The sequence below is a fragment of the Phaenicophaeus curvirostris genome, chromosome Z (assembly GCF_032191515.1).
Source record: "Phaenicophaeus curvirostris isolate KB17595 chromosome Z, BPBGC_Pcur_1.0, whole genome shotgun sequence".
NCBI lineage: Eukaryota > Metazoa > Chordata > Aves > Cuculiformes > Cuculidae > Phaenicophaeus > Phaenicophaeus curvirostris.
Genome location: NC_091431.1, coordinates 70184781 through 70208996, shown reverse-complemented (window position 1 = coordinate 70208996; position 24216 = coordinate 70184781).

The following is a 24216-nucleotide window of genomic DNA, read 5'->3' as shown; positions in this document are numbered from 1 at the left end:
TGTTTGACTATTCCACAAACCTTTACTACAAAATATCTTGCTCCCTTGAAACCACCAGTGATCAACACCGGTGGGCAAGGTGAACCATTAGACAGAGGTCTGCAAGATGGGGATAACAGTATTTTCTTTCCTAAACTATTTGATATCTTTAGATTGGGAGTACCAAAATAATACACTATAGACCAAACTGAATAGCTGTAAATTTTGCTATGCATATCTAGATGTGTGTAATTCTCCCTGAATTTCTGTGAGAAAAAGCAGATTATCCATATTATAATATGTATCCTGTTACTCTTCCATTCTCTCAGGAAGAATGTGAAACACAACCACTTTTGAGCTTGGCACAGTTAGACTTTGAAAATTTTCTTGAAGAGTTCACCTTAAGTTTCAGATCAGCATTAACTTAAAAAGAAAAAATAACATAGAAAGAAGCAAACAAGCTAACAACAAAAAACCAAAATCTGATATGGACAAGAGTACTGAATTATAGACTATCCCTTCCTGGAGTTTTATATTGCACTCAGAGAACAAAGGTTGCATACTTGAGGCCAGCAGATGCTACCATAATAATTAACATTAAAAAATTAGCAGCACCTGAAACTGTCAGGCATCCTGCCTGTGTGCTTTTTCCGTTCATATCTTGCTGCTATTCATAAAGGAAGCAATCAAAGCTTAAGAACTATCAGGTTCCTTCTTGAATATCTCATGGAGGCTCGAACTTCATAAAGGAATTATCTTAATCGTATCATCAAAGGAAAGGGCTTGAAATATGATCTCAGATGAAAACTCTGATGGAGAGAAGTATAGCATAAATTTCTCGGCACTCAGGCCTTGGAAATTACAGCCATGACTCCATATCTCATGCTCTGGAAGGAATAATAATTACTATTTGGCAATTTATCAAGGTGAGGGTTCCACTGAAGGGAACGTCGTATTCAATTTGGTAGCTGAAATTACACAACTAGTGGGATATTAGATAACAGCACAAAGCAAGAAGGTTATGCAGGGAAAGTAATGGAACAAAAAAGTAGAGATGAACTCATAACAGTTTAGCAAGCCAAACTCTTTGTTTTCCAGTTATTATCTTAGAGTTCTTCAGCAAAGAAGTCTTAGTAGGATGTCAACCCACCTCAACAACAAGTAGCAGGAACATTAGCAGAAGTTCCAGCCTGGAAATGTACAATTCTTCTGCTATCTAGATTGACATACAGGTTTTCTGGATATACTTGCTGCACTTACACTTTAGTTTAGTTAAGTGTTCGAAAAGAATTATTACTTAAGTAGCTGTAGTGTCAAAATTAGATATATGAATAATATGCATTTTTTTCTGTATTGCTAGTGTTTGGGACAGTTATTTTAGAAAATTGCTGCCCCTTGGTTAACATACAGGACCCCATTCCTATTTCACAGAATATATGAAGTAAAGTCATATATCTTAGATTCCCTTATATCTCCTTTTTCATCTGTCACTTGCAAGGTAGAGGAACATATACATGGCCTGTAACCTGCAGAATCTCCTCTAACAGACAATTTTGATATAGATTTATTACCTTAGTTACTCCTCATATCAAAGAAAAAGGGATCAGTACTTTCCTAGGTAACCAGAAAAGCCCCTGAGCAACCTATTTAAAGCAAATAAGGAGTTAGTAGGAAATTGGACTAGATGACTTCCTGAAGTCTCTTTCAACATAAATTGTTCAGTGATTCTATGCATCTGGTCTGCTCTAGGTATTTACTTCATGACAGGATGAATCTCTTAATGGAAGTGTGTATTTCCATTGATTACAGAAAGAACCTGGTGTGCCCAGCTTAGATGCAGGCATCTTCACTAGCTAAGTGAATCTCATATCATGACACAAAAGAGTGCAAAAATTTCTTTGGATATGCTGAATCACTGCTTCTGTGAAAATGAAGAACCTATAAACCCACAAGTTCCTCTGTTTGCAAAAACTATAGTGAAGATGAGCCTACGGTATGTTACTGTTTTTGATGTAAGTTGATTAAGGAAAGGTGTGTCTTCTTTACCCTGCCCAGTAACTTGACATTTCAATGGCACAGAAATCTTCTGAAAGACTCAGAAGCTTAAGCTAATAATCAATTCAACAGATTTGAATTGTATGTTATATGTGACATTGGATCATCTAGAAAAGAATATCTTAAAACTCAGCACTGGATAGCTGAATCAGAGGCAGAAATGACACAGTGAATTTATCTTTCCATTAATACATTTAGTTCACAAATTTCCTGTGCATTTGTTTAGTCTCAAGGATATTCAATGCAATTCCCAGACTGATACATGAATTACTGCAAAAATGTTTAGGCAGAGTCATGCTTTATGAACCAGACCCCTGGGCTGTTCAGTAGGGGTTAAACCAAGGACAGGCTGTTTTTCATAACAAAGATATTAAGGTATCTATTATGAACCCCTGACCATCAAATTACTCACTGTTTGTCATACCATTTTTAATTTACACGGTGCAAGGGGCTTAAATGTCAGCGTCTCTGTTATAACTTAGACTCCAGTGTCTTTAATTAATGTTTCATGTTCATATTATGGTTATTTAGAATTTGCTGAAACCCCAAGAGTCATAAATTTCTTTTACAGGTCTTTGTGGTATGAACTTTAACAAAACAGCTATAAAGAGGTAATAGGAATGAACAGCACATCACATAAAGTGGAGCAAAGAAGGAGGAGGAAAGGTGGGAATAAACTCCAGATAGATTAAAATATTTTATCTTTTTCAGATTGGGGTTTGTGATTATTTTGTTATTTTGTTCAGAAGCAAAGGTAAGAAAGAAGTAAACTCTGCATAACGTTTTTCACATAGTTTGTTTTTCCTTATTCAAACTGGGATTAAAATAATATTTCATAAATATATTTGGCCAATTAAATCTTTAAAAAAAACCTTACTTACTTGGATGCAATATTTCTGTGTACATTACCTTGATGTGCTTAAAAATTGTCTGAACTTCTTTAGCTATGAAGAATCAGATGATTGTCAGGTGGGGGAGACTCACTGATTCGGTTTTCATCTCTGAATGTCGAGGCACATTACAGAGCTACGATAAAATTCATACTCTGAAAAAGTCAATGAAACAGTACAAATGATAATAGAGGACATTCTTAGCTTCCAAATGTGACTTTCTCAGATAAATGGCAACCCAGGTAAAGACCACCTTCTTCTCCTAGTTGTTCGAATAACATCTTACTTTCTTCTAGATTATACTGACAACCAGTAAAGTTTAAGTGAGAAACTATAGTGAGGTGTAAGTTACATTTTTAATGTATAGGAAACTATAAATGGACTTAAGAAAATATTGGCAGAGCTATCTAAGGTTCAGTGCTTGTTACAAGAATTGTTTGAGAGACATTGGAAATACTGCACGGGTTTTCTGCTTCCATAGAAAGAAGAGATGGACTTAAATTTGCCAGAGAATGAAAGAATGCAGAGGCTTATATGTTCAGTGAAATACGTGTCTCATAATGCATGTGTTTGCATATATGTGTTAATACAGAAAAAAAGAACAGGAATAACTGTGCTATCTCTAGATTGTCTTAAGAATAAAGATGAATAAAGGCTGTGCTACTCCAGGCTCAACTGGAGTAAAACTTCGGTAAAACATTGCGGGAAAGGAGCTGAAATAAAAGAGCAGACTGAACAAAATGACTGAGTTGTCCTGGTCATACACAGTCCTTATCTGTCAATGTGATTGTAATTTCTCATTTTCTTCAGCAGCACCTGTAATATACAGAAGATTTTTGAAAAATGAACATTGTTTATTCACAGAATCATAGAATCATAGAATAACCAGGTTGGAAGAGACCCACCGGATCATCGAGTCCAACCATTCCTATCAAACACTAAACCATGCCCCTTAGCACCTCGTCCACCTGTACCTTAAACACCTCCAGAGAAGGTGACTCAACCACCTCCCTGGGCAGCCTGTTCCAGTGCCCAATGACCCTTTCTGTGAAGAATTTTTTCCTAATGTCCAGCCTAAACCTCCCCTGGTGGAGCTTGAGGCCATATTGTGTCTTTATAGAACAATAAGCCAATCAGTAATGTGTTTGTTGCAGTCTTTGTATTGCTTGAAATTTCAGTTTTGAAGGGAAGTAGAAAGCATTGTCAATGCTATTTCTCTGCCACAATCATCAGTATACACAACAAACACGGCAAACGTGGTAGAATCTGGTGTATTGTTTATCATTTACATTTTTTTTTCCATTTGCAGCCTTTTGTTCCACAGGCACTTGAAAGCTTGGAGATTTGTTCTTTTATTTCAAGCTCCTGAAATTATATTTGAAGTTCTAAAAAAATCTGGTGGGTTGCATTCCAAGTCATATACCACAGGAAAAAATGGAAGTTTCAGGGAATAGGCTTTGATAAACAATCAGCTGAGGTCTATGTGAATAGCTTCAGTCACTCCAGTGCTGCTACATCAATATACACAAATAAAGAATATGATTCATACAAGTCAAAATTGAATGGCTGCTAATTGTAAACCATAATACTGAAGGCAATACAGTTGCTCTACAGTAAAGGCAATTTGCATTTAATGATTTAAATCACACTAGTACTTTTGCAGATATCAAACTGTTGCATTCTCCTATCCTCTTCCTGTCATCACTCACTGTCTAGAGATTTTGGGAAACCTTTGTCTCAAATGATGTTGTGAATATCCCGCAGTGGATTGCTTTCTTTTGTCATCCACATAAATATTTTGGTAAAGTTTGAGTTAGTGACAAATGGAATCATCTGCTCAGATCTCCCATTCTTCTAGTCAAGAACAGAAGTGCTAACCTTCCCCTGTGCTGACTTTCTCATTAAAAGTTTCAACTAACTTTGATTTTCCCACTCAGCCTAACAAAACCTTTAGTATTTCCTGTTAATGTTTAACTATGTTTCTTCACACAACAAATTGAAAATATGCTCCAGACTCCATTGGACAAAGAGCCTAGTCACGAAAAGCTGTGAACAAACTCCAAAACGTGTCTATGGAGGCATCTGAGTATTCGTTCATAAGCACTGTTGCTCAGTAATGGGACTTACTGCCTGGGCAGTATTTGGAGAGTGGAGGAGGAAGGGAGCAATAAGGAAAGGGGTTGGTTGGGGGACAGAATAGATGCCATTTAAAAACAAAAATCTTAATCCACCCACTGAACAACTAAAACTCTCGTCTTGATAAAGGAGAAGGGGTAAAGAAAAGAAGGGGGATGGGGGGTGCAGGAAGGCTGAGGGGGGAAGAATAAAGGATTTCTTTTATTCTCTTCAGAATACTTCAGTACCAAAAGCATTTCCAGGGACTGCTACCATGCCTCAAGGGATTGCAAATGCCTTCTGTCATCATTCCTAGCCATTGAAATGTACATTAGACACTACAGAGAGAAAACTGGGGCAAGGCAAAAATGAAACAAAACAAAACCAAAGCGTAGCCCATCAAAGAAAAGACTTCTTTTTCTGGAGTTCAAAGGAATGATGTGTCCCTAAAACAAACCAATTTTCTCTCCCTACATGCACCACACACACACACACACACACACACACTTGCACATAACATGCACACAGGCTTCTGGTCTTGTTGTAGGCATCTACTTTTTGCATAAACATTTTTGTAAGTAAACAAGCTGCTCCGACTGCAGCATAAAATGAGCTTAATAACAACTGAGATCAAAATGAGCCAAGATAGTAGGGGAGAATAGTGGGGGATCATTCCTAAGACTGTTTGCCCCTGAAGGGAGAATTATTATTATGACCTTGTACCACCGAGCAGGCATGTGCTCCTAGCTGGATCAAATGTAGGCCTTGGCAAAGCTTTCCGCCTGGGAGTGTGGTTGCAGTATCTAGTTTTTAACGCTACTGGAAGTGTTGCTATGGGCACTGAGGCACAGGAGCCAAGTACATGGGAAGGGAAATAATGAAAAATGCTGATTAGGAGCTCAGTGAAAGGAATGGAACATTTGTGCTCAACAATAAAATGTAATGCTCTGTTAATCTGTTTCTTGGCTGTCTGTACACCATAGGCTTTTTAATATACTTTTTGTATATTAGTGTATAGGTTATTTAATACACTTCTACTCTATGGGATATTTAATATCCTCCTTTATTCCCTGTTTACCTACCTATATATACCCTCCTCAAAAAGCTCACAGTCTTTTCAAATGCATTTTGATTGAATCTAGTTTGCACTCATGTTCTTGGAAATATAAAGCAAACTCCCATGCTGACTACCTGAAAGAGCAGATATTAATTAGCACTCTTAGATATGGTACAGACTGAAAAAAATGTTTCTCTAAGACTTTTCCTTTATATCATGCACCCTAGCAACCTTCACCCTTTTCCCATTGATCATACCTATGATGTATTCTCAGTGATGTCCAGTACACTGTCAAGTTAAACAAACAAGAACACCCCAAACAAACACAAATCTTGCTGATTTTTACCACTTTATCTTTAGGCAATTGTGACATTGGGACATTATGTTGCATTACCAGATTTTTGTCACTGGGAAAAATACAGTTGACATGAAAATGTTGCTGACTCTACACCAGTTTAATTATTCAAAGAACAGAGGAACCTCTTAAAGTTGAATATCATCGTTTGAATCAGAAGTAGTATGCACTTGCACAACATACTGTTGTGCCATAATGGTTTTTGTCTTCTGCCCTTGAAAATCTGAAGCTGTGATAGACTCAGTTTTGCATCTGTAAGTCTTTTTCTCTTGCAGCACATCTTTCTTTAGCTCCTTGGCCTTCTGTGATCAGACTCCAAACTATTATGCTATAAAAATCCAGTATTAAAAATAAATATTTAAATTATTCTTTTTTCCTCTAAGCATATCCCAAGATAGAGTTCAACTATACCATAGCTCTCAAGAAGATTATATTCCCCCAAGCTGAGTATCTGCCCAGGAGCTTTAAATAACTAGAGCAGTATTACTTATCTTATGTAAATACACACTCACCCACCATCATACACACATGCATATGTATATAAGATTCAAAGGCAAGACAGGATGGTGTTGGGAAACCTAAACTCTCATTAAAGTAAATGGACAAAGTACTTTCTTACCCATCTTTAGGAAAAAAAACTTCATTCCAATACAATGTTAGTTTTCAGTAAACAGGGAAAAACTACTGAGAATAGATGGTTTCATACTTTTCTATGTCATTGGGAATAGAAGGAATTTCATGTCTTGCTCAATAGTGTTTTATATAAAACTAGTCAATCTTGCAAAATAAAGTTAGTTGCATATTTTGTGAGAGTTTTAAGTAAAATTATCCTAATGTTGCTTCTACTCTGACATGTTTCAGTCATATTCTCCTGAACTTCATGGGACCACAGATCCATTCAACCAGGCCACATGCAAAGTCCTACATCTGGGTCAGGGCAAACCCTGTTTTCAGTTCAGGGTGAGAGGTGACGTGATTGAGAGCTACCCTGCAGAGAAGGACTTGTGGGTGCTGGTCGATGAAGTTCGATGAAAAGCCATGAGTCGGCAATGTGTGCTTGCAGCCCAGAAGGCCATGTCCTGGGCTGCATCTAAAGAAGCATGGCCAGAAGGTCGAGGGAAGTGATTCTGCCCCTCTATTCCTTTTTGTGAGACCCATCTAGAGTACCGTGTCCAGTTGTGGAATCTTCAATGTAAGAAGGATATGGAACTGTTGGAACAGTTCCAGAGGAGGGCTACAAAGATGATCTGAGGGCTGGAACACCTTCCATATGAGGACAGGCTGAGAGAGTTGGGGTTGTTCAGCCTGGAGAAGAGAAGGATTCGAGGAGATCTTATAGTGACCTTCCAGCACCTGAAAGGAGCCTACAAGAAAGCTGGAGAGGGACAATTCATAAAGGCTTGTGGCGAAAGAATGAGGGGGAATGGATATAAACTGGAGAAGGGAAGAATTTCTTCACCATGAGAGTGGTCAGACTCTGCAACAGGTTGCCAAGGGAGGCCATGGATGCCCATCCCTGGAGGTGTTCAAGGCCAGGCTGGATGGGTCCTTGGGTAACCTGACCTAGGGGAGGTGTCCCAGCCCATGCCAGGGGTTTGGAACTAGATGATCTTTAAAATCCCTTCCAACCCTGACTATTCTGTGATTCTATGATTCTATGTTTCTATGATTCTGTGATTAATATACAGATCTGTGGGAGTTCCTCCTTCTTCCCAAGAGGAGAGGATCTAATCCAGTGGCATTTGCACCTGCGTCAGTTTTACTGGAAAACTATTCTGTTAATTTATAGCAGAATCAGTCCTTCAGAGTTATAAATTAGGGAGGATAAAACAGAAGAAGCGGGTGGAGGAAGAAGAAACTGAGTACAGCCAGAGGGAGGGAAGCCACATTCATTCTTCTGAGCAGATGCATGTGTGTGGAAACTGAAATAATAACCTGTTTATCTAATCTGGTCTTGGAAATGTGCGGTGCTGTAGATTATGCATGAAGACAGAGCCTGATATTTTTCCAATGGAACAAGACTGTTTTAGCTGTTCAGGGTGCATAGGGCCATGTTGAGAATATTTAAAACCCCATTCTCCCCAAATGCTTAGCCAGCCTCTCTTCATACCCATCTTGACCAGTGAGCAAAGAGAAGGAAAGGGACAGAGGGGAAGGCAAGATGTGCAAATGCCGTGTGATGTCAACATCAGGTGGTGCCAATTTAATCTCCCTGCTCAAAGCTCTTGATTTGATTTAGGATAGCAGTTGTTAAGAGCAGAAGGAGCTGCTGGCGTGAATGGCAAACCTCTCAGCCAGCCACACTTTCCAACTGTCCTGAATATTAAAAAAAAAAAATAAATAAAAGGAGGGGGAAGAGGGACTTAAAGAGAGAGAAAGAGAGTCTCAAAGAACAAGCCTACTGAAGAGCAGTGGCTTCAGCTCACTCGGAGGAATTCCATTAAATGAACTCATCCGTCATCTTGCCTTTTATTGATGAGTGGCATTGCTTGGCGGCAAGTGACATGGCAGAACAAATAGCATTGGAGCCCTGGCTTCCTCTTCCATTGCACACAGAGACACACAGGCCCCAAAACAATGAGTCATTACTTATTACATCCATTATTAACTCAGCTCAGGCTCATTAGGCATGGAAATTGAGGAAAAAAAAACCCAAACAACAAAAAAACCCAAAAAGCAAAAAAAAAACCCAACAAAACAGGAGCTAAGTAACAATGAGTACCCACACATTTAGGGGAAGGGTGTGGTAAGAGGGGGAGAGAAAGGGGTAGTTAAAATCTGCTACTCAGCATTTGTGACATTGTCAAATCCTAAGGGTCATGAGTAGTTGATCATATGTTTTCCTTTTTTTGACATGATTGCATTGAGGACTGAGCTTTAAAGTAACAAGGCCAAAAGAACGAAAATGTAAGAACTATGTAATTAACTATTGCAGACCTTCAGAATAAAGATTATCAAAAATGATATTGTTTTATTAATGGAACCTCAGATGGACACAATAAAAAATACATATAAAAAATGGAGCTACTAGAATTATAAACCAAGTTAAATGCTAGCATTTTTTTTGGTTAGGGGAGTGAATTGGAATTCTTGTGTGTCTTTGTGTCTGTGGCATTACATTAATTTAATTTTCTCTGTCTAAAAGTTAGATACCTAGCCTAAACTATTGCCTCATCCAAATTTTCTTCACAGTCAGGAGAGGGAAATAAATTTGCTGCTGGATGATGATTCATCCCATGCTAAAAAGTTGTTTAAAACAGATCAAATTAACTGCTATGGGGAGATGTTGTTATCTCTATTTTATGATCAAGGAAGCCTAGATGACCGGTTTTGATGGAGCATTTAGCTTGTAGACAGCTAAAGTCAATGGAAGCAAGCTTGACTGCAGTTATGTTAAGTCATATTTGACTACAACAGCAGCTGCTTTCTGGATCTGTCTGAAAACAAGGTTTTGGGTTTTTTTATTTCCTTCACTACTGACTCTCAAAACACTTCGTGAAATGTGACCATTCACTACAAAAAAAACCCCAAAAATGCAGTAAGGGAAAAAAAGGACAGTGGAACTACTGCTGAGCCAGTGAAGGATGGATAAAATTCAGGTAGAACTAAAATGGGACTGAGTGGGTCTGGAAAAAAAAAGAAGTGTGTGGGTTCACTAAAATAAAATGAAACAACAGTGGAATAAGTGCAGTAAAAGTAAGACTGTCTGAATCAGTTTGTTCACCCGTTCAGATAAAATTAAAATTAATCTTAATATCTGCGCCAAATTCAATTTCCCTGAACTTCGGCAAATTCTATTATGCCTTCTTGGCTAGATTTCACCTTTTCTTCTTAGCTGTTCACTGGTGTAAGGAAAAAATGAAACAAAAAATTATTACTGAAGTTCTGAGAAGAAGTGTTGATATGCCAAAGATAAGCCCAAGTTGGGAGGAATTCTTGAAAATCACCAAGGGTCATCAATCCATGTAACAAATGGAGACTGATGGCAGTCCATTTTGTCCCCACCTCAGACCAGAGTTACAGGTTGATTTCCAGACCTGCGGACTAGTTCCTAAATCTATTTACCCCAAGACAGAGATTAAGTTTTACATTGTGAATGCCTCTGAAGCAAATTAAATTCAAACTTGGAACAAGTAGACATAGCTTCTGTTTAATCAACAAAAATAGTTCATTCCATTAATTTCTGAAGCCTGATGTTTCCAAACTGGTCAGCTTCTTTTTTTGCACTCATAAGCTTGCTATATATTACCTCTTGTAACCCCTGACTTTCACTGGTTGATAACAGGAGGTGGATAGCTTGAGAACTTGCTCATTTATCTGCTCTAGAGGTTTGCTGGGAACAGGCAGTAGTAGGGAGTAGTGTAAGATTCCTTCCAAGTTCAGCTTGGCAAGAACTTGTGTATTAAAGGCTCTTCTTCTGCTAATTAATTCTGAAAAGAAGCACAAAATAAAGTTGTGTTGCTTGACAGCTGCCTCAAATATCTTAGTGTCAGAGTTGGTTAGCACATGCCACTGATCATATTCTTTCAGCTCAGGTGCATAAGTTGCAGCTAGCTTGGGCAAGAGTTAATAGAATTGGAAAGAAAAAAAGAAAATGTGTCCTCCTCAATATGGGAATTCAGCTGATATTTCCCTGTATATTTTCTATCCCTCTACAGAAGCAGTTTACATGTTCACAGGGAATTTTTAAAACTTATTTCATTAAACAGAATCATCAAATCATAGAATGGTTTGAGTTGGAAGGGAATAGAAAGGATCTCAACCATTTTTTCTCTTTTCTCTTTCTTCCCATTGTAAGACTCTTGTTCTTCATGAAAAATAATCCACAGTGGAAAGTAGAACAAATCAAAGTTTCAGAAGGTCCTGGTCTCATGTGGGATAGAATTATTTTTCTTCCTACTAGCTTGTATAGTGCTGTCATTTGGATTTGGGATAAGAATAATGCTGATAACACACTGATGTTCCCTACTTTTTTCTGTCCTATTAAATAGTCTTCATCTTAATCAATAAGTAGTAGGTGGGGTTTTTTTACCTGCTTCTTTCTGAGAGGAAGTGAATGAATGGTTGCGTGGTATTTACCTTCTTTCTGGGTTAAGCCAGAAGAGAGTGAAAGAATTTAAATCTTTATTTAGCCTGTTGAATTGTGTTGGATTTCATTCAAGCATATGACAAAGGAATTATTCTAATATTAAAAAAAATATGAGACTGTAACACACATATATATGCTTTAATAATATATTTTACTTTTAATCATAACAAGTACCACATCTTAGAGAGATTCTTTGAGAGGAAAGATAAAAAGGAAAGGGTATTAATTACACTAGCTGATATTCCCAGTTAAATGTCCAGATTTATTCTGCTTTCCGAGGTAGAGAGAGGAAAATGAACCCTGTTTCATTAGAGTCTGTGACAGCCATAAGAGCAGATGAAATCATATAGTGTTTTAGCAATAATTAAGAATGTGTTAAAAACCAAGAAAATAATACATTCACATGGTTTATTTTTCTCCAATTAATTTTAAAGTATCTGCTTTGAACATTAAAAAGCATTATCTTTGCAAATTTATAACTACTGAAAAGAAAAATTAGAGTCCTGGCAAAATACCTACCCTCCCAAAAATCTTTGAAAAGTTCAAGAGTTCATTTAGAAGTTCAAAAAGCTTCTGATCTTCTCAAGTGAGCAAGTTTCTCTGGATGTCCAGGAAATATCTCTAACATTACTCTCATTTGCCACCTTTGGAACCCACCGTATGAAATCATTGCTCATAACTTACAATGCCACAGTATAATCCACAGGAGCCTTATTTGGTTGCTTCTGATGATCATTCTCTCTCATTCAGAGTATTTTGTCCCGCAGGATCCAGTCTTGCGATGAGCTTTATTTATTCATCACCTTTCACTTTAGCTGAGCCCATTCCAAGGCCAGGCCTACAGGTGGGAATCATTTCACCTTGTGGTAAGTGTCTATAGAGTAGAAATGGAAAGGAGTCCATATTTCAGTCTCTCTTTCCATTAATAAAGAGAAAAGGGAACATTTAGGGCACAATTCAATGACCTATTTTTGACTTGCATCTTAGGATTAGATGAATTGTTCCTTAAACGTGCTTGAATCTCCATCGATTACAGAGCCTCAAGTGACTGGCTCAGATGTCAACAGCTACATTTGGGCAGATGAATCTCACCCAGGAGGTTTATATTTTATTTAATGATTTTGCATTAAGGTATCAGTGACAAGATACACAAGAAAATGAAGTCAAAGAAAGATCATCTTTCCCTGCTTGTGGTACAGTGGTATTTTGTGCTAACGTTTTGCAACTGTTGTTCAACGCTCACATCTTTGCCATGTCTGCTGTAGTGAGGAAGCTGGAGGTGTCGTATCAGCTTGTCTTAATTCTATCAGCAGCTGCCATAGCGGGAGAAATCCTAATTTGGTACAATATGCCAGTAGCTGAGGTTAACTCAGCAGCAGCAGCTAAAAGACAGATGTAAAATCAGTAGCTGATGATTTTACATCAGAGGAGTGAATGTAAAATCAATGAGAAGTTTTAAAGTGGGAAATGGCCTAAATTTAACATGGGAAATTAAGTCAATGTTTATCTTAGCAAACGGAAAGATTTTCCCTCTCTCAAACTATGATTAGCAGAGCACTAGAAACTAAGAACATTTGAACAGAAGCTTGCTCTAATCACAGTTTTTGGGTATCAAAACCCCACTTTGCATTTCATTGTATGTTTGTTGATTCAGACTGTCTTAAATATTATAGGCAGAACAAAATATGTAGTGGTATTTGAAATTGATGTTGCATAGTGGAAGACAGCAGACAGAAGTGGGGGTTATAACATATAATATTTTCCAAAGAGAAAGATTTTTTTCTGATTATTTTAATTTTCTTCATGTAAATATATTTTCAGACTTCATTTTTAAAAAGAATAGATTTTCCTTAAAATTTAAATCCTTATTTCCCCTTTTATTCAGTCTTTCTCTGTTCTTTTCCACTTAGTCCCTTTTCCTGGAGTGGAGGGAGAGGCAGAATAAGAAGTTAATACAGAAAGTGCCTTTTGTATTTAAAATATTTGCACATATATTTCTAAGTAAGCCATCGTTTAAGTGTTTTGGTGCATAGGTGCCCCATCATCATGTTTAAGATTCTGTGCTTATAACCTCTGTTATGTAAAATATCCCTCTCTGAACCCTGTTCCAGCGATTATGTATGTCTGCCTTATCAGTCTCTTTTCTAAGACATGTGATTGAACATGTATTGCTAGATTACAGTTTAGGTGTTTGCAGTGTTGTGACATCTTCTGCTATCAGTTCATCTAATTCTGTGTTTTGAAGAAGTCTAGTTTGGGAAGTTGCTTTTATTTCTCCTGTGTTTGAATATTGCCCTTTAACTCAGAAAATATTTAATATATATATTCACAAACATGCATATATACATATGCACTGTACAGGTGTGCATCTCAGATGGAATTGTAGCATCTGTCTGTACTATTGATATTAGAAACTAAAGACCTCCAGATTTTATTTTCTAAGATTTATGTTTCATTCGGCGTATCCTCGCTTAATATTTTTCAAAACTTAATTTTAACAGAAAATGCCTTCCACTATTACTGGTTTTCTCACTCTGTACTACCTGATAGCAAGTTTCAGCTCACACCATTTTTAAACTAGATGACTAAACTAAAATGATTGTTTTCACTCAGTTGAAAGCTATGCTAGACAAATATTGAGGTTCAGATTAAAGCTGGTACGGTACTTTTCTTTAAGTGTGATAAACCACCTTTTGAAAATATCTGCTTGAATATTTCTCTCTTGCTCATGCATCTCTGTACTTTTTCTTTCTTCACTCCCGTGTAGTTATGCACATGCCAAAATTCTAGACAACAAAAAGGAAGAGAGATGAGCCCCTCCCCTTAGACAACTGCAGTATTTTCCAGAGAAAGGTGTTGATTTCTTACTGGGGGTTTTTGGTAAAGATGGCACCCATATCAGTATCTGTTTTAAATGTAAAGTATAAAAAGAAGTATCTTGAGAGTCTTCTAGATAAATATGATTATGTTGCAAATACCAGAGCTTTAAAATTCTGTAGGGAATCTGCAACAGTGGATGAACTCTACATTGTAATATTGAAATTTTGCATGCGAGACAATATTTTGAGGATTCAGGAATATTAAGAGGAAGGATTCCTAAGACAACATTTTTGACTAATTTCATATATCTAATGTATTAAAAAGAGTGAGTTAAACATATCATGTTACACAAAAGACAGAAAAAGAGAATGCATAGTGAACACAAGTTTGATTTCAAAATATTTTAATATAACATTTCAAACGTTATAGTATGATGAAGCATCCAAATGAAACAGAGCGTAATGTAGTTATTCAAGGTCTTTTTATTAGATCCTTCATATAAGGTTATTTAAAGCACATACAGTGCCTGGTACATGTTATCAATTCAACTGTTTGCTACCTAGAATTACATTTCCTTCGCAAAATGAAAATAAGGTGATCTCTAACTGATGCTTTTTAGATTCAGATTTTGTATGCACACTTTTAATTTTTATGAAAGCAATGTGTTTATTGTGTCTACAGATATGCAAACTAGTTTATGAGTTGCTCGATAGTCTACTATGTGTTAGTTTCTGATCTTATTTTGTTAGAGGCTGATCTACAACTCTTTGAAGTCATTGACTTCAAAGGGGTTTTGGCTCAGACCCTCTATCCTTAAATACTAAATAGATTAGCAACTGATTTGTGAATAGTTTGCAATGCCAAAAGGAATGGGAAAAAGCCAGCATTTACAATATTATGTGTTTGGCAAACACTATTTGACGATCTTCTATTAATATGTGTATTAATTTTAAACCATTACCACAATGGCATATGTACACTACCAGGCTGCCAGAATAGTGTGGGTGAAAAGTACTGCTCTATGTACAGAAATATTTAATGGTATTCTTGCATTTTGCACACAGCTTCACCTAAGCCTATTCCAAGAGTGAGGCCACTGGAGTATTCAAGGATGCACAACCATTTCCTAGGCAGAAGTTCTTTCCCAGATGTTCAGTTTGACCTGGGGCAACTCAATCAAAGTCTGTAAGGTTTCCAACATTTCTAGTGGGGATTTATTTTTAAAAATGTGGCATATGGATTTTTCTGGCAATAATGAAATATAGCTGTGCACACTCCATTAAATAAAATGAGACTGTAATCCTAAAAACTGTGTGAGTAACTGGAATTGGAAAGCTGGGAGCTGGGAAAAAGAAAAAAAGGTTCAGAATGAAGAAAGGGAAGAGCTTCAAGATGGACATTTGAAGAGGTGACCCATGCAGAATAAGGAATAAACCATATGGAATATGTGGACTCAAAGGACATATAGCCATCCTGAAAGGATAAGTAGGTATAGCATTGTGCAATTAACTCAGAAAATAAATTGGATAAAAAGATGGTTAGTGACTTAATAAAGCCATTTGAATAAATAGAGGGTTTTTTATACTTTCTGTGGAATTCTCTCTATATCTCAAACTCTTGCTGCTTAAAAGAATAAAAATGCTGCTTTTAGTAATTAACTGTCTTGCTTTGTACTATGGCTGTTTTGAGACTTTCAAAGCAGGAAGAGAGGCTTCAGAAACTCTACCTCGATAAATTCTCTTCCAGTTTCAAAGAGCCTAAAATATCAATAGATAAAGCAGAGCAAAAATTGATTCAGTAAAACATTCCTCAGCTTTCTTATGGAGATAAGGCCTCATCCTTTAGTTTGTGCAGCCTTTCACCCCAATACAAACTGGGAAAGTTGGGATTCAGTAGAAATATTTCCCTCACTTCATTCCAGGATACTTGATCACAAAATAAGCAATATCAAACACATTTCCTGTGTGAGACCCCTGGAGCACACCAGAATCATCCTTTCCAGGTGTACTTTCTTCTCCTTTGTTCCCTTTGTTCTTCCAGAGAATGTCACCAAGAACATTTTTCCCCTCCCTACTTGTTTTAAGATTCAAAATACTTATTTAGCTTTTTTTTTTATATAGGTATACTAGGCAAATATTTCTCCTATTTAGCATAAGTTGCTACAGTGAATTCTGCAGAAGTATCATGACCCTCTCCCTTCTGAACAAATGACCATGTACTTGTTATGTCTGCATACACCTGCATTGTTGTCTGTGTATGTGCTAACATAACTCATTTCCCTCTGCTTAATAGATACGTGCATTACAGAGCGCAGTTGGCACTTAGTAAAAATAAATAACAGTAACAATAATAATAATTTAATTCCATTGAATGGAATAATTTGCTCTCTAATTACAGTAATAAAGGGAGTCCATTAAGCCACCAAAATTATTTGCTAAACATGAGCCTTTCTACAGAGTAACTGGAGCAGATGCTGCTGAGGTCTTGTCATATTGCAGAAACACTCAGCTGGCCAAAACTTTCTGGTGCAGAGACATCAATCTCACTCCCCACCGGCCGCTGAGTTTGCTCTGTAGACAGCCAGTAGAGCTGTCAGCTTTGTGTCTGTGATGGACAATGGAATTCAGTACTAAAGCACTTGACTATGGTTTTGCTTTTTGCATGTGTAGTGGGTTGTGCTGTCTGTGACGGTGGTGGCAGAGCTGGTAGTTTTGGTAGGAAATGAACATATCTTAAGCCCCTAGGAATATGAAGAAAAATTAATTTTGTCTTCTTCATTGCCTGTAAAATTGAAACACAGACAACTGCTGCTGTACTTTCTTCTGTTCTTTCTTTAGCCTAAAGAAATACTGCTTAAAGAGTAAGATATGTGCGAAAAATATAAAAAAGGCACAGATATTTGATAACTTTTGTTCAGTCCAAAAGAGCAGAGCCAGTAAGACTCATTCTGGTAATGACCTAAACTCAACAATTCCACTTTATTCACAATTTCAGCACCTAACCCTATCATAACGGCTTGCAATCCCCTATCTTAGTCACTGAGTCACCTCAGTATTCACAGGCATCTCTATTTTTTTGCCATCAGAGGTATAGAACACTGTCAAGGTGTTTTAGAATCATAGAATAACCAGGTCGGAAGAGACCCACTGGATCATCGAGTCCAACCATTCCTATCAAACACTAAACCATACCCCTCAGCACCTCGTCTACCCATGCCTTAAACACCTCCAGGGAAGGTGACTCAACCACCTCCCTGGGCAGCCTGTTCCAGTGTCCAATGACCCTTTCTGTGAAGAATTTTTTCCTAATGTCCAGCCTAAATCTCCCCTGGTAGAGGTTGGGGCCATTCCCTCTTCTCCTGTCCCCTGTCACTTGGGAGAAGAGGCCAGCACCCTCCTCTCTACAACCTCCTTTCAGGTAGTTATAGAGAGCAATGAGGTCTCCCCTCAGCCTCCTCTTCTCCAGGCTAAACACCCCCAGCTCCCTCAGCTGTTCCTCATAAGGCCTGTTCTCCAGCCCCCTCACCAGCTTTGTTGCTCTTCTCTGGACTCTCTCCAGAGCCTCAACGTCCTTCTTGTGGTGAGGGGCCCAGAACTGAACACAGGATTCGAGGAGCAGTCTCACCAGTGCCGAGTCCAGAGGGAGAATAACCTCCCTGGACCTGCTGGTCACACCGTTTCTGATACAAGCCAAGATGCCATTGGCCTTCTTGGCCACCTGGGCACACTGCTGGCTCATGTTCAGTCGCTGTCAACCAACACCCCCAGGTCCCTCTCCTCCAGGCAGCTTTCTAGACAGACTTCTCCTAATCTGTACCTGCACAGGTTTGTTGTGCCTCAAGTGCAGGACCTGGCATTTGGCCTTGTTAAACCTCATGCCATTGGACTCAGCCCAGCGGTTCAGCCTGTTCAGATCCCTTTGGAGCCTCCCTACCCTCATGCAGATCAACACTTCCACCCAGCTTAGTGTCACCTGCAGATTTGCTAAGGGTGCCCTCGATGCCTTCATCCAGGTCATTGATAAAGACATTGAACAGGGCTGGACCCAGCACTGAGCCCTGGGGAACCCCATTTGTAACTGGACAAAAGTAAGCAGCCCAGCAACTGTTATCACATAAGTCTACTTAGGGTTCTATTTCTGGGCACCCTTTCGCCTGACTCTCCCAGAGTCCAATGTGTGGGAACAGTGCTGAACTTTGTGTAAAAGGCAGAAGCTCTTTTTCAGAAGTGTAGCACGGCAGCATGTCCCACTGACAACAGCAGCTAGATTTTATTTTGTGTTTTCATCTGTGAAGTGAAAGTGAAGCAACTTTCACTTGCTTCAACTCATGACAATGCCTTAATTGTTATCCCTAAAAAAAATTCAGCTTTATTTTGCATGTGTTATCATGAAGCACATACAAGAGAACCGGGTGATCAGGCCCAGTCAACATGGGTTCACAAAAGGCAGGTCTTGCCAGACTAACCTGATCGCCTTCTATGACAAAGTGACTCGGCTGCTAGATGAGGGAAAGGCTGTGGATGTATCTTCCTGGACTTCAGCAAAGCCTTTGACACAGTTTCTTACAGCATTCTGCTTGGAAACTGTCAGCCTCTGGCCTGGACAGGCGCACACTCTCCTGGGTGGAAAACTGGTTGGCTGGAGGGCCCAGAGAGTGGTGGGAAATGGAGTTAACTCCAGCTGGAGGCCAGTGACAAGTGGGGTTCCCCAGGGCTCAGTGCTGGGTCCAGCCCTGTTCAAAGTCTTTATCAATGACCTGGATGGAGGCATCGAGTGCACCCTTAGCAAGTTTGCAGACGACACTAAGCTGGGTGGAAGTGTCGATCTGCTGGAGGGTAGGGGGGCTCTGCAAAGGGATCTGAACAGGCTGGACTGCTGGACTGAGTCCAATGGCATGAGGTTTAACAAGGCCAAGTGCCGGGTCCTGCACTTGGGGCACAACAAGCCTATGCAGTGCTACAGACTAGGAGAAGTCTGTCTAGAAAGCTGCCTGGAGGAGAGGGACCTGGGGGTGTTGGTTGACAACCGACTGAATATGAGCCAGCAGTGTGCCCAGGTGGCCAAGAAGGCCAATGGCATCTTGGCTTGTATCAGAAACGGCGTGACCAGCAGGTCCAGGGAGGTTATTCTCCCTCTGTACTCGGCACTGGTGAGACCGCTCCTCGAATCCTGTGTTCAGTTCTGGGCCCCTCACCATAAGAAGGATTTTGAGGCTCTGGAGAGAGTCCAGAGAAGAGCAACAAAGCTGGTGAAAGGGCTGGAGAACAGGCCTTATGAGGAGCGGCTGAGAGAGCTGTGGTTGTTTAGCCTGGAGAAGAGGAGGCTGAGGGGAGACCTCATTGCTCTCTCCAGCTACCTGAAAGGAGGTTGTAGAGAGGAGGGTGCTGGCCTTTTCTCCAAATGACAGGGGACAGGACAAGAGGGAATGGCCTCAAGCTCCGCCAGGGGAGATTTAGGCTGGACATTAGGAAAAACCTTTTCACAGAAAGGGTCATTGGGCACTGGAACAGGCTGCCCAGGGAGGTGGTTGAGTCACCTTCCCTGGAGGTGTTTAAGGCACGGGTGGATGAGGTGCTGAGGGATATGGTTTAGTGTTTGATAGGAATGGTTGGACTCGATGATCCGGTGGGTCTCTTCCAACCTGGTTGTTCTGTGATTCTGTGATTCTGTGATTTTCTTTATTGCCCCAAATTACCTAAATGTATTTATTCCCTTGGTTGATTATTTAGGAAAGAAAAAAATATAAAGTATGGCATAGATGAGAACCCACATAAGTTCATGCTCTTATTCTGTTGTAAACATCATATAACTTATATTTCTTTCTTAAATATGAGAGACTTGTTCCTTAATAATGAAAGATCATACACAAGCAGTTATCATCAGGTATACTGTAAATTCAAACTCTTCCTTATTTAATGATAGTTTGCTTATGTTACCAAATCTTCATATATACATAAAAATATGCAAGATTTAACATCTCAGTATAAAAAGGTAGTTAATAAGATCTAGATTTACATATTATAGTACAGAGAAAAGTTAGCAACTCAAGTGTAGGATCTGTTACACACTGTTTTCTAGGCTAAGTGATAAAGTTGGTTGGGAGGAATACCCAGGAGACAGCTTTACTTATCTTTAAGGGGTACCTTCTTGATCTTGAAATGATGTCACATCAATCTAAACATGAATTCAGCCACACCACATCACTCTGTCCGTGGCTGTACAAAGCAGTGTACCTTAAGGACTGCAACCCAGCTGGTCACTGTGGTTGCAGTAAATTTCAGGCTTGGCTTTATTACCTAGCAGTAGAGGCTGCTGCTCCTTTTCTCCTCCAGTAAGCCAGTACATTTCTAAGCAGTGGTTTTAGGATTCTGTCTTCTAAAATCTGTGCTCAGTATTAGTTTCCTGAAAATAATTTCTCATCAAGTGATTTACAGAGTGAAAATGATTCTCCAAGAAAGTGGCTGGAAAGCATGAATGGAAAGACAAGTAGTGCCAGTTGTTCCCAAGGGAGTTCGTAGGGAAAGTGGAAATGCAAAAGTTAACTTGCTGGGATAAATTGAACTCACAAGTAGGAAGCTGTAGAAAACTCTGCAGTTCAGTTTAAGCCACAACTTGCCCACGTGCATATTCCGTTAATATCTCACCTTTTTAGTTTTAAGTTTGCAGAATGTCAGAACCTCATGCTTGCAATATTCAGTTGCCAGATGTGGGTGGACAGACAGACTGACACATAGCAATAAAAAACTGTCATCTTTAACCACACAGGTCTTCAGTTCCCAAGTGCTTTGTCTTGACATGTATAGTTGAATCTTAGCATAAATCTGCTTAATATACTCTGTTGTTTCCAGTAATTCATACTGTGTGTTTAAATGTATTTGATCATGGTTCTTAAGAGTGCTTTCCTTTTTTCCTTTTTTTTTTTTAATCCAAAGGTCTTTGGGAACCTGGGATCTTTTCTTGATTTAATTAAGAGGGATCATATATTTTCTTTCTGTGGTATTTCCCTTTCAGCTCAGTTTTGCTAAATCATAAACTTAACTGCGTTAGATCTAGTGATATGCAAATGAGTCCTTTAAAAATCCACCCCCTAAGCTCCAGAGACATGTGGGGTATATTACACATAGAAATCAGAGCCTCTGGGGTTCATCTGTTATTAGTCCTGTCACAAGTGACATCCTTGAATACACACTGATGTCTTCTCCCCCCTCATATCCCTTAAAGTACTTATTTGCAGATTGTAGCATTTTGAAGCTTTGAAGTGACACCTACAACTAAACTGCCACCCACACTTCCCTCTATTTAGGTCAGAGTCACTTCAAACTAAAAAGAAAAAAGCCACACATGCACAGACTCACACACAAACAAAACTGATGCTGAGAAAATGAAATAATAAGGTACAGCCACCCAAGGCTGGTGTGAAAATCAACATATGGGGAATTATTGCAAGTGTCGGGCTCTGCTTCAAATGGGCTTGTTTTGCCTGGAACCCTGAGATGAGCTGAAAAAGGCAGAGTCGATTGCTTCGCTAATCACTGAGCTACCTGCAGAGAAACAGTCAACCATAAAAAGAAACTAACCAATAGAGAAATAGATGCAGAGGGAGCTTCTGCTGAATGGTGTATGATGGGCTATCTGGCACCTCCAAGAGGTTTTCTAAAACTGCAGGTTAAAAATACCTTCTGGAGCAGTCATTACAAAAGCCAGACTTTGAGTTTTACATGTACCTCTGTTGCTCAGGTACCTACATGGAAAGCTTCCAAATGTCATCAAAGTGAGGGGCAGATGTGACTCTATATCATCAGATTGCCCACTGCCAAGACCATAGGTTTTGGTGGACCTCTGCTTTGAGTGTTGAAGTAGCAGGTAAAGCATGGACAGGAAGATTGTTCTTGTGGATTTGTGGTCTAGACGCTTCGAAGGATGTTATTTGATGGTATATAGATTTTAACATGAAAAGCTTGGGGAAAAAGAAAGGAAGAAAAGAAAAAAAAAACCAAAAGAATCATTAAAACTAGTAAAAGATTCTGTAGTTGTTCAACAAACTAATTAGAGATTTGCACATATATTTTCAGGAGAATAGAGCAATGTGACAGCAAAAACGGACACTGTCCAAAACAAGTACGTGGATACAATACATTGAGCTCTAAAGTTGGGTAAGATGAGGCACCCTTGGGAGATGCTCATCTCTTTCCTTCCACTTGGACAATGCCATTTTCTTTTTCTAAATTGAATCATATCATCTTAAAAAAGAAAGAAATTATTCATGTAGATTTATTGTTTCAATACATGTTTTTCTGACAGGCTACATTATAATATGCATTTAAGTGTCAATGCATACATAGTTTTTGTATTATGTAAGGATTGACACTGGACATTTTGTTTTAGAAAGATTTCTCTTTAATAAAATTAAGAAAAATGACAGTATAAAGATATGTTGCAAATTCATATATTTATTTTCCCCAAAATGTGTAACATATTATTCTATATGTCTGTATGTGAACAAAGTGCATGCCAAATTGTGGCATGAAACTGAATTTCAAAAATGTTAGAATTTCTGGGAGGAGGGACATTCTTTATCCCTGTGGAAAAAAACAGAGGATTTGAACTCAAAATGATGGGAAGGACAAGAAAATAAAGCAAACTAAAATAATGGCCTTTATCCTAATGCCACTAAAATCCTGGTTTTACTTCCATGGAAAATGATGTGTATTTGGAATCCGAATAGAAGAATAACATTAATATGCCATAGCAAATCCAGACTGCTTATCTAAAAGCAATCAAACTAATTCCATTGTGAACTTGTCTGCTACCAGGAGAGCTTGTCTACTTTAACATTTCAGTTTACTCAAAGTGCATCTTATCAGTTTAACTTCTGGTGTTCCTGTTCCAGATATACTTTAACCAGATTATGCACTCCATAATACTACCAACGCACTCCAGTTGTCCACACTGAGGTGGACTACTGAAATGCATATCACAGAATCACAGAATCACCAGGTCGGAAGAGACCCACCGGGTCATCAAGTCCAATCATTCCTATCAACCATTAAACCATGTCCCTCAGCGCCTTATCCACCCGTGCCTTAAACACCTCCATGGAAGGTGAATCAACCACCTCCCTGGGCAGCCTGTTCCAGTGCCCAATGACCCTTTCTGTGAAAAAATTTTTCCTAATGTTCAGCTTAAACCTCCCCTGGTGGAGCTTGAGGCCATTCCCTCTTGTCCTGGCCCCTGTCACAAAGATTGGTGAGATCATACTCCTGAGAAATATGAGGTGGTAAAATGTGACTGTTTGTGCACATGTGTGTATATAATACAGTTATAACCAGGATGGCAAAGAAAATATTGCCAGTACTAGGTTACTACAGAGACCTTACCACCATATTGTACTGTGGTGAATATTTCTTTCTCTGTTCTGCTCCAGTTTTATACCTGTCTTAAACCACATAATTGAGAGTGGTTCCCGTATCCCTAGTAGTGATTAGTCAGTCTTGAATGAGAAAATTTCAAATGAAATTGTAGATATACCCAATAAAATATTTTGTTCATTTTTACTGAAATAAAAGCAAGGAAAAAAAAAGAGAAAGGAAAACAAACAAAAAAACCCAGCCAAGCAGAAAACAAACAAACAAAAAAAAAACCAATGGATCCCAGTAGAAGGAGAAATAAAAAACAAAAGTAACAATGGCAGGTCAAGATTCAAACAGGGCCTTCAAATCATATCATAGAATCATAGAATCATAGAAAAACCAGGTCGGAAGAGACCCACCGGATTATCGAGTCCAACCATTCCTATCAAACACTAAACCATTCCCCTTAGCACCTCGTCCACCCGTGCCTTAAACACCTCCAGGGA